This window comes from Schistocerca nitens, chromosome 2, assembly GCF_023898315.1.
Source record: "Schistocerca nitens isolate TAMUIC-IGC-003100 chromosome 2, iqSchNite1.1, whole genome shotgun sequence".
In the NCBI taxonomy this organism is placed as follows: domain Eukaryota; kingdom Metazoa; phylum Arthropoda; class Insecta; order Orthoptera; family Acrididae; genus Schistocerca; species Schistocerca nitens.
The window spans coordinates 1,179,309,476-1,179,315,946 of NC_064615.1; positions in this window are offsets into that span (position 1 = coordinate 1,179,309,476).

Sequence of the window (6,471 nt, forward strand, 5' to 3'; positions counted from 1 at the left end):
TTTAGCGTTTCTAGATCATAACTGACAAGTCAGAACGTGTTCCAAGTTGAGGCTGCTTGTCTCAGTGGATCAGACTATCGGACAAATCACATCAAATAGTTGTAGCAACAGCATTTGCTGCGGAAAGAACTCATTCACCGTATTTTTTGGTCACAGCTCGTATTGTTTCGAATCCAGCAGTTACAATCAAACAACATTAAAAGATTACAATGTTGCTGTGGTCTTCAGTCCAGAGACCTGTTTGATGCAGCTCTCCATGCTACTCTATCCTGTGCAAGCTTCTTCATCTCCCAGTACCTACTGCAACCCACATCCTTCTGAATCTGCTTAGTGTATTCACCTCTTGGCCTCGCTCTTCGATTTTTACCCCCCACGATGCCCTCCAATACTAAATTGGTGATCCCTTGATGCCTCAGAATATGTCATACCAACCGATCCCTTCTTCTAGTCAAGTTGTGCCACAAATTTCTCTTCTCTCAAATTCTGTTCAATACCTCCTCATTAGTTATGTGATCTACCCATCTAATCTTCAGCATTCTTCTGTAGCACCACATTTCGAAAGCTTCTATTCTCTTCTTGTCTAAACTATTTATCGTCCACGTTTCACTTACATACATGGCTACACTCCATAGAAATACTTTCAGAAACGTCTTACTGACACTTAAATCTATACTCGATGTTAACAAATTTCTCTTCTTCAGAAGCGCTTTCCTTGCCATAGCCAGTCTACATTTTATATCCTCTCTACTTCGACCATCATTAGTTATTTTGCTCCCCAAATAGAAAAACTCATTTACTACTTTAAGAGACTCATTTCCTAATCTGATTCCCTCAGCATCACCCGATTTAATTCGACTACATTCCATTGTCCTCGTTTTGCTTTTGTTGATAATTATCTTATATCCTTCTTTCAAGACACTGTCCATTCCGTTCAGCTGCTGTTCCATGTCCTTTGCTATCTCTGACAGAATTACAACGTCATCGGCGAACCTCCAAGTTTTTATTTCTTTTCCATGGATTTTAATCCCTACTCCGAACTTTTCTTTTGTTTCCTTTACTATTTGCTAAATATACAGATTGAATAACATCGGTGATAGGCTACAACCCTGTCTCACTCCCTTCCCAACCACCGCTTCCCTTCCATGCCCCTCGACTCTTATAACCGCCATCTGGTTTCTGTACAAATTGTAAACAGCATTTCGTTCCCTGTATTTTACCCCTACCAGCTTCATAATTTGAAAGAGAGTATTCCAGTCAACGTTGTCGAAAGCTTTCTATAAGTAGGTTTGCCTTTCCTTAATCTATTTTCTAAGATAAGTCGTAGGGTCAGTATTTCCTCACGTGCTCCAACATTTCTAAGGAATCCAAACTGATCTTCCCCGAGGTCGGCTTCTACCAGTTTTTCTATTCGTCTGTAAAGAATTGGTGTTAGTATTTTCCAGACGTGGCTTATTAAACTGATAGTTCGGTAATTTTCACATCTGTCAACACCTGCTTCCTTTGGGATTGGAATTATTATATTCTTGAAGTCTGAGGATATTTCGCCTGTCTCACACATCTTGCTCAACTGATGGTAGAGTTTTGTCAGGGCTAGCTCTCCCAAGGCTGTCAGTAGTTCTAATGGAATGTTGTCTACTCCCGTGGCCTTGTTTCGACTTAGCTCTTTCAGTACTCTGTCAAACTTTTCACGCAGTAACATATCTCATATTTCATCTCCATCTACATTCTCTTCCATTTCCATAATATTGTCCTCAAGAACACCGCGCTTGTATAGACCCTCTATATACTCCTTCCATCTTTCTGCTTTCCCTTCTTTGCTTAGAACTGGTTTTCCATCTGAGGTCTTGATATTCATGCAAGTGGTTCTCTTTTCTCCAAAGGCCTCCCTAATTTTCCTGTAGGCAGTATCTACCTTCCCTTAGTGATATACGCCTGTACATCCTTACATTTGTCCTCTAGCCAACCCTGCTGAGCCATTTTGCACTTCCTGTCGATCTCATTTTTGAGATGTTTGTATTTTTTTTGCCTGCTCCATTTACTGCATTTTTGTATTTTCTTTCATCAATTAAATTCAATATCTCTTCTGTTGCCCAAGGATTTCTATTAGCCCTCGTCTTTTTACCTACTTGATCCTCTACTGCCTTCACTATTTCATCTCTTAAAGCTACCCAGTCTTTTTCTACTGTATTTCTTTCCCCCATTCTTGTCAATAGTTCCCTAATGCTCTCCCTAAAACTCTCTACAACCTCTGGTTTATTCAGTTTATCCAGGTCCCATCTCCTTAAATTCCCATTTTTTTGCTGTTTCTTCAGTTTTAATCTACAGTTCACAACCAATAGATTGTGGTCAGAGTCCACATCTGCACCTGGAAATGTCTTACAATTTAAAACCTGGTTCCTAAATCTCTGTTTTACCATTATATAATCTATCTGAAAGCTTTTAGTATCTCCAGGCTTCCTCCATTTATACAACCTTCTTTAATGATTCTTAAAACAAGTATTAGCTATGATTAAGTTATGCTCTGTGCAAAATTCTACCAGGCGGCCTCCTCTTTCATTTCTTACCCCCATTCCATATTCACCTGTTACGTTTCCTTCTCTTCCTTGTCACACTATCGAATTCCAGTCACCCATGACTATTAAATTTTCGTCTCCCGTCACTATTTGAATAATAACTTTTATTTCATCAAACATATCATCAATGTCGTCGTCATCTGCTGTAATGTCCCCACAGAAAATACCCTCTATCACGCACCAAGTAATCATTGTCAATCAAACCATCCACATTCATTCACTTTGGAAAAGTATCTGATCTGATTTTCTCGTAACATATGCGGCGACAGCTCGACGACGCCAAAGTATTTTCTAGTGCGTTTATTCTTTGAAATAACAGAGATGCATATATGCATTCTCCATGGTTGTTAGAGTGGTAAGTAGGACAGCTTCCGGAGTATCTGTTGAGGGATTGACGTGTTTCTGAGAGATACATATTCTGCTTTTCTTCTCGCTAAAGCGAGCCAATTAATATTTGTGCTGCTAGCGGTTTGTTTGAAGAGAAAGAGACAGTAAAAGGAAAATAGTTAAGACGTGGAATCACCGGAGATCTGGACATGTAATGGAGATGGATTTAATACACAATTTCCTTCATAAATAAGGTTTGTGACTTTTTGTTCTGGAGTGAATGAACGAATGAGTTTTTCTGAATCATTTGATGATCACGTTGGCCCTGTAATTAGTGGGGAAGTTTCAGCCGTGTCGAAGAGAGCCTGCAATCACTGAGTCTGTGTTAAATTGTCCAAAAAGGCTTCGTACACATCTGGAATTCGCAATCTTTCGTAAAAGGAACAAATTGTCCACACGATTGATTCTCCCAACTGAGTACAGTGTTTAACAGTAATAATAAATGTAAAGATCTCTTACAGCAAGTCAGCCAACAAATGGGAGGCCCTTACTTTACTGTATAGATTTATGTGTGAAGGTGAAGGGATCTTAAAGGCAACAGATACACGTCTATACAGACAAGACATCACACAAAGTTCGCGGCTAGCTGCATTCATCATCTATTCTTTGATGAAGAGACGACAACTTATTATCCTTAACATTTAATAAAAAATGTTAAAATGGCGACCGTGACAGGACACGTTTTTGGACGTTGCTAAAATAATTTTGTTCTCTGTTTCATGTCAACTACGACGAGCTAACCTAACTGACGCTTGGAAAAGAGAGGAAAGACTCGCAGGTGATATAATTGGATCTACAAATAAAGCCGAAAGACAGCACACTGTTTTGAACATTGATTAATTGTGTTCATGTTAGATGTGTTTTGATTGACCTGTCCCAGTTGCATTTATCTGTATATGTACATTAAAAAAGTAGACACAGAAGTACTCTTGTGTGAACGGAGTTACATATAGTGACAGTAGAAGGGAGTTATATATAGTGACAGTAGAACATTTATACGGTTTTAACTAGGGCAATGTTTAGGATGAGTCAAGCAGAGCAAAGCAGCACGCAACAGCCTTCATCTGTTAGCACTGATAATAATGATGCAGTAAGAAGTGTTCTAGGACCGATGGCTACAGATAGCGCAATAGAACACCCTGTAGACACGGCTGGAGGTGTAACAGCAAGTACATAGCAGGGATTAGATCCATTGGCAATTATCATGAGACAGATGCAGATGATAACCGAGAGCATGAATACTTTGAAAACCGACATTAACGCGAAATTAGCCTCAGTTACTGAAGGGCAAAATGATTTGAATACGAAATTAGCCTCAGTTACTGAAGGGCAGGAAAATCTGAAAACCGATATTAAAGCACAATTAGTGACAGTCACTCAAACTCAAGAAGAAATGAAATTAGTCTAGACTGAGATTAAGCAGCAGTTACAAGACAGTTTTTCCGAATTAGAGCAGCGGATAGAGGCGAAGACCAAGGAACTCAAAGATCAGGCCGAAGAGACGGAACGAAAATTAACTGCACAAATAGAATTGGTGAAAGCACAATGTGAGGAATCTACTCACCGCGTACGTGTCGAAATGAAGGAGTATGTGGCTATTAAGATAGATACTGTACGGGAACAGGTGGAAATGGTTCCGCAATTACTACAAAAGCAAGACGCCATGTCATGTGCAATTTAGCAACTTCCTGAATTGGCACGTACACAGACTAACCTAAAGGAAAGCGTTGAACATCTGACAGAGCGTCAAGACGTTATAGACCACCAAATTAACGTATTAACGGGTAAATTATCCGAAATCACATTAGAAAACAAAAGGCTAATGTGTGAAAACGTTGAGCAAAATGTTAAGGCAACATTCCAGAGTTTATCTGGCAAACAGGAACAGAATTTGTTTGCGAAAGGACTTGAGGAGGTGCGCCAGCAGTTAGGTGCTGATTTGGAGCATTGGAAACAAACGATAGAAGAGTCGATGCGTGCTTCACAACAAAGCTCAGAACAAATGAATACAGGGCAGCAGCAGAAGTTGGCAGCGACTATAGAGCCAGTTACTGCCCATTCGCACACAATACCGACTTGTGTAAGTAATTCAAACATTAAATTGCCACAAGCTGGTTGTTCGCGTGAATTCTTATCTAACGGAGGTTACGAAAGCCTTTGCCGTGCCTAAGAAAAAATGATAAAGCATCGGCAATTCCAGATTTTTAACCCTGACAAAAGGGGGGTCCATCCAATTGTTTTTGTTCGAAGTTTAAGAGGAGTGTTACCCATAAATTGGTCGGAGTGGCAGAAGATCAGTTTCGTTACAGGATATATACAAGGTTCGGGGGCGATCTGGGTCTCGGACATGACTTCTGTTTGCTCGACATATGACGATTTTGAGAAGGCGTTTTTAGCAAAGTTCTGGTCAGAAGGGGTACAGGAACGCCCAGAGGTTCAGAGTGCTTCTTTGCCCTAGGGGCGGAAACTGCTCCTAACAGGCATGGGGATTCAGAAGGCTATGAAAACCGCTGAATTAAAGAGACAAAATGTTAAACTGCGGAGCTAGTTGGCATATAAAGTTGTACTACTGTTGTAGGCGTGGGCTTAGTATATACCTTGGCCACAATAATGCGTTCATTATGCTGTTTGTAGTAGCGTACCCGCATTCTTATATTTCTTATTCATTATTAAGCCTACTCCTGCATTACCCCTATTTGATTTTGTATTTATAACCCTGTATTCACCTGACCAGACGTCTTGTCTGCCACCGAACTTCACTTATTCCCACTATATGTACGAGGGTGGTTCAGAAAGTAACCTCCGATTGGTCAGAGTGCAGGTTGTGGGGGGGAGTAGCGACGCCATCTGTGCGTTCACGCACTCAACAGGTCAGTCGGCATCAAGCCGTGGTCGAGTGAACGTCGTACCTGCGCTAGTTTAGTTTTTGTGGCAGTTTGAAATGTGTGCTGCAATAGAAAACCCCGCCAAATGTGAAGTGCGTGCTGTCATAAGGTTTTTTACAGCCAAAGGATATTCTGCAGCAGCTATTCATCTTGAGCTTTGTGCCGTGTACGGACCAAGAGTTATGAGTGAAGGAGTTGTCCGTGAATGGGTACGTTTATTTAAAAGTGGACGAGAAAACGTTCATGATGAAGAGAGGAGTGGTAGACCATCATTGGTGACTGACGAACTCGTTCAGACAGTTGATGCAAAAGTTCGTGAAAATCGACGTTTCTCAATGTCGGAGTTGTCTACTGGTTTTCCACAGATTTCTAAGACTCTCTTGTACGAGATAGTGACAGCAAGATTGGGTTACCGTAAGTTCTGTGCACGATGGGTGCCCAAAATTCTTACCGACCACCACAAAACTCAAAGAATGGCCTCTGCATTAGACTTTCTGTCACGTTATGAGGACGAAGGAGAACCATTGTTAAACATAATCGTGACCGGTGACGAAACCTGGATTAAGTACGTGAACCCTGAGACAGAAGAACAATCAAAGATGTGGGCACATTCAAATTCGCCTACC